The sequence below is a fragment of the Arachis ipaensis genome, chromosome B5 (assembly GCF_059453495.1).
Source record: "Arachis ipaensis isolate K30076 ecotype BB chromosome B5, ASM5945349v1, whole genome shotgun sequence".
Lineage (NCBI taxonomy): Eukaryota > Viridiplantae > Streptophyta > Magnoliopsida > Fabales > Fabaceae > Arachis > Arachis ipaensis.
Window position 1 is genome coordinate 36,292,560 of NC_142440.1, and position 10,539 is coordinate 36,303,098.

General features: G+C 38.9%; 1 non-coding gene across 1 annotated transcript; it reads left to right on the forward strand.

Annotated features, from left to right (window-relative positions):
• Positions 1 to 8,732: 8,732 nt before the first annotated feature.
• On the forward strand, positions 8,733 to 8,840 carry LOC148563851 (small nucleolar RNA R71). The gene has a single exon (XR_015884810.1). It is a non-coding gene; the product is annotated as a small nucleolar RNA R71 (small nucleolar RNA).
• Positions 8,841 to 10,539: the final 1,699 nt, after the last annotated feature.

A 10,539-nucleotide genomic window follows, 5' to 3' on the forward strand; every position in this document is an offset into this window, starting at 1 on the left:
ACATCAATCTGGGCCAACCTCAAAATTCAGATCATGAGTGGTCCAAACCTATTTCCTTAAGTCCAACATCTCTGGGCCCAAATATGAATGTTACAATTTTTGGTTAATTTTTGTTGACCTGTGTGTTTAATTTTTTTTTTAAAAAGTTTTCTTTTATTTTTTTTTTAAAAAGAAGGGATTTTTAGTTTAATATTTTTGGATTTCAAAATTTTAAAATTAAATTTTTAATCAAATCAAAACTTTCATTTATGAGGTCATGTCTTTTCAAGTCTTTTCAAATGGTGATGCAGTTGCATGGTTTTGGAAATTTGTTTTTGGGTACGGTTACCAACACTCCCTCTCTTCCCTCCATAACTCCTTCTTTATCCCTTCGGTTTTCACCACTACCCACATTACTCTCTTTCTTCTTAAATCAAAAACCATCAAATGAGGAAGAAAACCATAGCACACAAGCCTCCTCGAGAAAAGTTGTATAAACTTCCATCCAAGCCTTCCACTTGCTCACAAGACAAAACCATCACTCCATCTCCTTCTCCTCCTACCTATCCTCCACGCACGGTTCCCATGGCGCGAACCAAGACCACTCCAAGGTACCCTGCTCCTGCCAAACCGACGCCACCATCTAAGGCAACGCCATCCAAACCAAGTTCCACAAAACCTAGTTCATCCAAGGGTAAGCGTCCTGCTGTTGAAGAGCCTGTTCCTGAGCCAACAAAACCTAAGTCAAGGTCTGTTCCTGTGCGTTCACAAAGAGGTAACCCTCATCACCCTCTCAAATCTGTTAGTGAACCAGACATTGATCCCTTTGCTCACAAATCACACTTCATGACATCTCACTCAGACTTTAACCCCCATCATTTCAAATCTGCCATGAACCATGATTTCTATGAGGGAGTTATTAAGTATCGCACTCTTTGTCCATCTTTTCTTGCTGATTTACCTGATTTGAAAAAGAAAGGTTTTTCTTTTGTTGAAAATCTGGAATTTTTAGACTGGAATCACCTTTTCAAAATAAAAAAACCGGTATATCCTAAGTTAGTCAAAGAATTTTATGCAAACATGACTTACCATGAAGGAAGTGTGCATTCTTATGTTAAGGGCAGAGACATTATCTTGAATAATGAGACGATCAGTGATTCCTTGAAATACACTGACGTAGGGCCGTGTGCTTATACATCTGTGAAGTGGGATGAAGGTGTTAGTATCTCTTACCATGATGCTTTGGCTCACATTTGTGAACACGTTTCCTTAATTGATGGCATCACACCCACTCACAAAGCCCTAGGATATGAACGTGCTCAGTTGCACCGTATTGTCAACCACGTCTTAATTCCTCAAAGTGGTTCATATCAAAGGGTTTCTTATACTGACACACTTGTTTTGTATGCCCTAATCACTAAAACAGAAATCTCTTTTGCCTACTTGATGGCTAGATATATGTTTGATTCTGTTCGAAGTATAAAAGATAAAGCACTACCTTATGGCATGTTTTTAACTTGCATATTTGAAACTTTTGGTGTTGACCTGTCCAATGAGGATTATGAAAACCGACATTCATACCTAAAAGGAGGTGGTTCGGTGGAACAGCAAAAAAGACCAACTAGATCTGAGAGAGTGGTTCTAGATGATGATGATAAAGAGTTCATTCCAGATGACTCTCCTCCTCCTTCCACAGAAGGCACTTCCATCTCCACTGGGAAGAAATCTGCTTTGCTGAATGTGGTCAAGGATGTCGCTCAAGAGTTTGTTTCCCAATCCAATCACTTGATTGCCATGAGCAAGGAACAAAGGAAACTAGCTAGCAAGCATGAGAACTTTCTGAAGAAATCAAGGGACAGGGTGGCTGTGCTCATGACCTTCATTGATAACCTTCAAAATGATGAAGACATTGCCACTGATGTTGAAGAGGAAGCTGCTTCGGAGGGGAGTAGTTCTGATGCCTAAGATTTGTCTCATAAAAACTGCTGCCGCGGCTCATTTTTTGTCTCATGAACTCTATTTTATTTTATTCTGTTTGGCCTACTTTTGTTGTCTTGGATGACTGTAATAACTTTGGATACTGATGCACTTATGGTTGTTTGGTTAGTTATTTAGACTGTGCGCTAACCTTTCTTGCAGGATGGTGCACGAAATTGTGATCCCTGGTAATGGCTCCAAAAACTTGGTGCTCTAATCTTAATTCATAATTTGTCACAACTTCGATACAACTAACCAGCAAGTGCACTGGGTCGTCCAAGTAATAAAACCTTACGTGAGTAAGGGTCGATCCCACGGAGATTGTTGGTATGAAGCAAGCTATGGTCACCTTGTAAATCTCAGTCAGGCGGATATCAAATGGTTATGGAGTTTTTGAATAATAATAATAAATAAACAGAAAATAAAGATAGAAATACTTATGTAATTCATTGGTGAGAATTTTAGATAAGTGTATAGAGATGCTTTCGTTTCTCTGAACCTCTGCTTTCCTGCTGTCTTCATCCAATCCTTCCTACTCCTTTCCATGGCAAGCTTTATATAGGGCATCACCGTTGTCAATGAATACATCCCATCCTCTCTGTGAAAAAGGTCCAAATGCTCTGTCACGGCACGGCTAATCATCTGGAGGTTCTCGATCATACTGGAATAGGGTTCACCCTCCTTTTGCGTCTGTCACTACGCCCAGCACTCGCGAGTTTGAAGTTCGTCACAGCCATCCCTTCCCAGATCCTACTCGAAATACCACAGACAAGGTTTAGACTTTCCGAATCTTAGGAATGGCCATCCATGGGTTCTAACTTATACCACGAAGATTCTAATATCTCAGACTCGGTCCTCTGTATTAGATATCTAAGAGATACTCATTCTAGCTTGTTTGCATGTAGAACGGAAGTGTTTGTCAGGCACGCATTCATAAGTGAGAATGATGATGAGCGTCACATAATCATCACATTCATCATGTTCTTGGGTGCGAATGGATATCTTAGAAGCAGAATAAGTTGAATTGAATATAAAACAGTAGTACTTTGCATTAAATCATGAGGAACAGCAGAGCTTCACACCTTAATCTATGGAGTGTAGAAACTCTACCGTTGAAAATACATAAGTGATGAAGGTCTAGGCATGGCCGAATGGCCAACCCCCAAACGTGATCAATAGATCAAAAGATGGTTCAAAAGATGAAACTAAAGATGTTCCAAAGATGTAAATACAATAGTAAAAAAAGTCCTATTTATACTAAACTAGTTACTAGGGTTTACAGAAGTAAGTAATTGATGCACAAATCCACTTCCGGGGCCCACTTGGTGTGTGCTTGGGCTGAGCTTGAAGTTTACACGTGCAGAGGCTTCTTTTGGAGTTGAACGCCAAGTTGTAACGTGTTTTTGGCGTTCAACTCTGGTTTGTAACGTGTTTCTGGTGTTTAACTCCAGACTGCAGCGTAGAATTGGCGTTCAACGCCCTTTTGCATCGTTTAAACTTGGGCAAAGTATGGACTATTATATATTTCTAGAAAGCCCTGGATGTGTACTTTCCAACGCCGTTGAGGGCGCGCCATTTGGAGTTCTGTAGCTCCAGAAAATCCACTTTGAGTGCAGGGAGGTCAGAATCTAACAACATCAGCATTCCTTCTTCAACCTCTGAATCTGATTTTTGCTCAAGTCCCTCAATTTCAGCCAGAAAATACCTGAAATCACAGAAAAACACACAAACTCATAGTAAAGTCCAAAAATGTGAATTTAACATAAAAACTAATAAAAACATCCCTAAAAGTAACTAGATCCTACTAAAAACATACTAAAAACAATGCCAAAAAGCGTATAAATTATCCGCTCATCACAATACAAAACTTAAATTGTTGCTTGTCCCCAAGCAACTGAAAATCAAATAGGATAAAAAGAAGAGAATATACTATAAATTCCAAACTATCAATGAAACATAGCTCCAATCAGATGAGCGGGACTTGTAGCTTTTTGCCTCTTGAATAGTTTTGGCATCTCACTTTATCCATTGAAGTTCAGAATGATTGGCATCTATAGGAACTCAGAGTTCAGATAGTGTTATTGATTCTCCTAGTTCAGTATGTTGGATCTTGAACACAGCTACTTTATGAGTCTTGGCCGTGGCCCTAAGCACTTTGTTTTTCAGTACTACCACCGGATACATAAATGCCACAGACACATAATTGGGTGAACCTTTTTAGATTGTGACTCAACGTTGCTAAAGTCCCCAATTAGAGATGTCCAGGGTTCTTAAGCACACTCTTTTTTTTTGCTTTGGACCTTGACTTTAACCGCTCAGTCTCAAGTTTTCACTTGACACCTTCACGCCACAAGCACATGGTTAGGGACAGCTTGGTTTAGCCGCTTAGGCCAGGATTTTATTCCTTTAGGCCCTCCTATCCACTGATGCTCAAAGCCTTGGGATCCTTTTTATTTACCCTTGCCTTTTGGTTTTAAGGGTTATTGGCTTTTTGCTCTTGCCTTTTGGTTTTAAGAGCTTTTGGCTTTTTCTGCTTGCTTTTTTTTTTCTATTTTTTTTTTGCCATTTTTTTCTGCAAGCTTTGTATTCACAGCTTTTTCTTGCTTCAAGAATCATTTTTATGATTTTTCAGATTATCAAATAACATATCTCCTTGTCATCATTCTTTCAAGAGCCAACATATTTAACATTCATAAATAACAACTTCAAAAGACATATGCACTGTTCAAGCATTCATTCAGAAAACAAAAAGTATTGTCACCATATCAATATAATTAAACTAAGTTCAAGGATAAATTCAAAACTCATGTACTTCTTGTTCTTTTGAATTAAAAATATTTTTCCCTTAAGAGAGGTGATGGATTCATAGGACATTCATAACTTTAAGACAAAGTTACTAAATACTAATGATCATATAATAAGACACTAACATAGATAAGCACTTAACATAAAGAAAACGAAAAACAGAAAATTTGAGAACAAGGAATGAGTCCACCTTAGTGATGGTGGCGTTTCCTTCTTGAGGAACCAATGATGTCTTTGAGCTCTTCTATGTCTCTTCCTTGTCTTTGTTGCTCCTCCCTCATAGCTCTTTGATCTTCTCTAATTTTGTGAAGGATGATGGAGTGCTCTTGATGTTCCACCCTTAATTGTCCCATGTTGGAACTTAATTCTCCTAGGGAGGTGTTGATTTGCTCCCAAAAATTCTGTGGAGGAAAGTGCATCCCTTGAGGCATCTCAGGGATTTCTTGGTGATGAGCTTCTTCATGCGTCTCTTGAGATCCATGAATAGGCTCTCTTGTTTCCTCCATCCTTTTCTTAGTGATGGGCTTGTCCTCATCAATGAGGATATCTCCCTCTATGTCAATCCCAGCCGAATTGCATAGATGGCAAATGAGGTGAGGAAAAGCTAACCTTGCCATAGTGGAGGACTTGTCAGCCACCTTGTAGAGTTCTTGAGGTATAATCTCATGAACCTCCACCTCTTCTCCAATCATGATGCTATGGATCATGATGGCCCGGTCTACAGTAACTTCAGACCGGTTGCTAGTGGAAATGATTGAGCGTTGAATGAACTCCAACCATCCTCTAGCTACAGGCCTAAGGTCCAATCTTCTTAGTTGAACCGGTTTGCCTTTTGAGTCAATCTTCCATTGAGCTCCTTCCACACATATGTCCATGAGGACTTGGTCCAACCTTTGATCAAAGTTGACTCTTCTTGTGTAGGGGCATGCGTTCTCTTCCATCATTGGCAAGTTGAACGCCAACCTCACATTTTTCAGACTGAAATCTAAGTAGTTCCCCCGGACCATGGTAAGATAATTCTTTGGGTTCGGGTTCTTACTTTGATCATGGTTCCTGGTGATCCATGCATTAGCATAGAACTCTTGAATCATTAGAATTCCGACTTGTTGGATAAGTTTTGTTAGAACTTCCCAACCTCTTCTTTGGATTTCATATCGGATTTTCGGATACTCATTTCTCTTGAGTTTGAAAGGGACCTCGGGGATCACCTTCTTCTTGGCCACAACATCATAGAAGTGGTCTTGATGGGCTTTGGAGATGAATCTTTCCATCTCCCATGACTCGGAGGTGGAAGCTTTTGTCTTCCCTTTCCCTTTTCTAGAGGATTCTCTGGTCTTAGGTGCCATCAATGGTAATGGAAAAACAAAAAGATTTATTCTTTTACCACACCAAACTTAGAATATTGCTCGCCCTCGAGCAAGAGAAGAAAGAAAAGAAGAAGAAGAAGAAGAAATGGAAGAGAGGGAGAGAGGGTTGTGTCTCGGCTAAGAAGGGGATGAGAGGGTTTTGTTGTGTGAAAAATGAAGAAGAATGGAGTGGTTTATATAGTGGAGGGAGAGGGGTTAGGTTCGGCCATTTAGGGTAGGTTTGGGCGGAAAAGTGATTTTGAATTTTGAAGGTAGGTGGGGTTTATGAGGTAGGTTTATGGGGAAGAGTGGATGGATGTGAGTGGTGAAGGGGTAGTAGGGAAGAGGGCTTGATGTGATTGGTGAAGGGTTTTGGGGAAAGGTGTTTATTGGGAAGAGAGGATGAACATTGAGAAGAGGGAAGAGTATGAGTGGAGGTAGGTGAGGATCCTGTGGGGTCCACAGATGCTGAGATGATCCTGTGGGGTCCACAGATCCTGAGGTGTCAAGGAATTGCATCCCTGCACCAATTAGGCATGTAAAATGCCTTTGCATGCAATTCTGGCGTTTAAACGCCGAATTGGTGCTTGTTCTGGGCGTTCAGCGCCCAGATGCAGCATGTTTCTGGCGTTGAACGCCAGTTCTATGCTTGTTTCTGGCGTTCAGCGCCAGCTTTCCTCAGTGTGCATTCCTGGTGTCTGAATGCCAGGATGCTGCTTGTTTTGGGCGTTCAATACCAGATCCATGCTCTGTTCTGGCGTTGAACACCAGCCAGATGCTCCTTACTGGCGTTTAAACGCCAGTAAGCCCTTCCTCTAGGGTGTGATTTTTCTTCTGCTGTTTTTGATTTTTCTATTTATTTTGTGACTCCACATGATCATGAACCTAATAAAACATGAAAGAACAATAAAATAAAAATAAAATTAGATGAATAAAAATTGGGTTGCCTCCCAACAAGTGCTTCTTTAATGTCAATAGCTTGACAGTGGGCTCTCATGGAGCCACACAGGTGATCAGGTCAATTTTATAGACTCCCAACACCAAACTTAGAGTTTGACTGTGGGGGCTTTAGTTGACTCTGTACTGAGAGAAGCTTACTGTGCCTCTTTTCCATGTTTACAGAAGGATGTCCTTGAGTTTTAAACACAAGGGAGTCCTCATTCAATTGAAAGACTAGTTCACCTCTGTCAACATCAATCACAGCTCTTGCTGTGGCTAGGAAGGGTCTTCCAAGGATGATGGATTCATCCTTATCCTTCCCAGTATCTAGGATTATGAAATCAGCAGGGATGTAAAAGCCTTCAACCTTTACTAATATGTCCTCTACTTGTCCAAAGCCTGTTTTCTGGAATTGTCTGCCATCTCTAATGAGATTTTAGCAGCTTGTACCTCAAAGATTTCCAATTTCTCCATTACAGAGAGTGGCATGAGGTTTATCCCTGACCCAAGGTCACATAGAGCCTTCTCAAAGGTCATGGTGCCTATGGTGCAAGGTATTAGGAACTTTCCAGGATCCTGCTTCTTCTGAGGCAATCTCAGTTGATCCAATGCATTTAGTTCATTGGTGAACAGGGGAGGTTCATCTCCTCAAGTCTCACTACCAAATAAATTGGTAAGCTTCATGATTGCACCAAGGAACTTGGCAACTTGCTCTTCAGTAACATCCTCATTCTCTTCAGAAGAAGAATACTTATCAGAGCTCATGAAGGGCGTAAGGAGGTTTAATGGAATCTCTATGGTCTCTAGATGAGCCTCAGAGTCCTTTGGTTCCTCAAAGGGAAACTCCTTGTTGATCACTAGACGTCCCAGGAGGTCTTCCTCCTTGGGATTCACGTCCTCCCCTTCCTTCTTGGATTCGGCCATGATGGTTATATCAATGGCCTTGCACTCTCCTTTTGGATTTTCTTCTATATTGCTTGGGAGAGCATTAGGACAGGTTTCAGTGATCTTCTTACTCAGCTGGCCCACTTGTGCCTCCAAATTTCTAATGGAGGACCTTGTTTCATTCATGAAACTCAGGGTGGCCTTAGATAGATCAGAGACTAAGTTTGCTAAATTAGAGGTATTTTGTTCAGAGTTCTCTATCTGTTGCTGAGTGGATGATGGAAAAGGCTTGCTATTGCTAAACCTGTTTCTTCCACCATTATTAAAGCCTTGTTGAGGCTTTTGTTGATCCTTCCATGAGAGATTTGGGTGATTTTTCCATGAGGGATTATAGGTGTTTCCATAGGGTTCACCCATATAATTCACCTATGCAATTGCAGGATTCTCAGGATCATAAGCTTCTTCTTCAGAAGATGCCTCTTGAGTACTGTTGGATGCAGCTTGCATTCCATTCAGACTCTGAGAAATCATATTGACTTGCTGAGTCAATATTTTATTCTGAGCCAATATGGCATTCAGAGTATCAATTTCAAGAACTCCCTTCTTCTGAGGCGTCCCATTACTCACAGGATTCCTCTCAGAAGTGTACATGAACTGGTTATTAGCAACCATGTCAATGAGTTCTTGAGCTTCTGCAGGCGTTTTCTTTAGGTGAATGGATCCACCTGCAGAAGTATCCAATGACATCTTAGCTAATTCAGACAGACCATCATAGAATATATCCAGGATGGTCCATTCTGAAAGCATGTTAGAAGGACATTTTTTGGTCAGTTCCTTGTATCTCTCTCAAGCTTCATAGAGGGATTCACCTTCTTTCTGTCTGAAGGTTTGAACATCCACTCTAAGCTTACTCAGCTTTTGAGGAGGAAAGAACTTGGCTAAGAAAGCCTTGACCAGCTTATCCCAAGAGTTCAGGCTATCCTTAGGTTGAGAGTCCAACCATATTCTAGCTCTGTCTCTTACAGCAAACGGGAAAAGCATGAGCCTGTAGACTTCAGGATCTACTCCCTTAGTCTTAACAGTGTCATATATCTGCAAGAATTCAGTTAAGAACTGAAAGGGATCTTCAGATGGAAGTCCATGAAACTTGCAGTTTTGTTGCATAAGAGAAACTAATTGAGGTTTAAGCTCAAAATTGTTTGCTCCAATGGTAGGGATGGAGATGCTTCTTCCATGTAAATTGGAATTAGGTGCAGTAAAGTCACCAAGCATCCTCCTTGCATTATTATTATTTTCGGCTGCCATCTCCTCTTCCTGTTCGAAAATTCCTGTAAGATTTTCTCTGGATTTTGTATTTTAGCTTCTCTTAGTTTCCTTTTCAGAGTCCTTTCAGGTTCAGGATCTGCTTCAACAAGAATGTTCTTGTCCTTGCTCCTGCTCATATGATAAAGAAGGGAATAATAAAGAAAATATAGAATCCTCTATGTCACAGTATAGAGATTCCTTTGTGTGAGTAGAAGAAGAAAAGAATGTAATGTAAGAAAGAGAAGGGAGGAGAATCCAAACACAAGGGTGAGGAGAGCAGAGATATGGGATGAAGAGAAGTGTTAGTAAGTAATTAAATAAATAGAAGGAGATGAGAGGAAGAAGTTTTCGAAAATAACTTTTGAAAAGGGGTTAGTTATTTTCGAAAATTAGATAAGAAATAAAGTTAGAATTAAAAATTGAAACAATTAATTAATTAAAAATAATTTTTGAAAAAGAGGGAGGCATTTTCGAAAATTAGAGAGGGATAGTTAGTTAGGTAGTTTTGAAAGAGATAAGAAACAAACAAAAAGTTAATTAGTTAGTTGAAACAAATTTTGAAAATCTATTTTTAGAAGATAAGAAGATAAGAAGTTAGAAAAGATATTTGAAAAAGATAAGATAAAAAGATATTTTTGAAAAGATATGATTGAAATTAGTTTTGAAAAAGATTTGATTTTTAAAATCACAATTAATGACTTGATTCACAAGAAATCACAAGATATGATTCTAGAACTTAAAGTTTCAATCTTTCTTAACAAGTAAGTAACAAACTTGAAATTTTTGAATCAAAACATTAATTGTTGATGATATTTTCGAAAATTATGAGATAAAATTAAGAAAAAGATTTTTTTTTTGAAAAATATTTTTAAAATTTTCGAAAATAAATAAGAAAAATGAAAAAAGATTTTATTTTTGAAAATGATTTTGAAAAAGATAAGATTTTCAAATTGAAAATTTGATTTGACTCATAAGAAATAATTGAATTTTAAAAAGTTTTGAAAAAGTCAACTCAAATTTTCAAATTTATGAGAAGAAAAAGGGGAAGATATTTTTTTTATTTTTGAATTTTTAATGATGAGAGAGAAAAACATGAAAAATGATGCAATGCATGAAAATTTTGGATCAAAACATGTGATGCATGCAAGAACATTATGAATGTCAAGATGAACACCAAGAACACTATGAATGTCAAGATGAACATCAAGAACTTATTTTTGAAAAATTTTCAAGAAAAAAAAACATGCAAGACACCAAACTTAGAAATTTTTCATGTATAGACACTATGAATGCGAGAATGTAT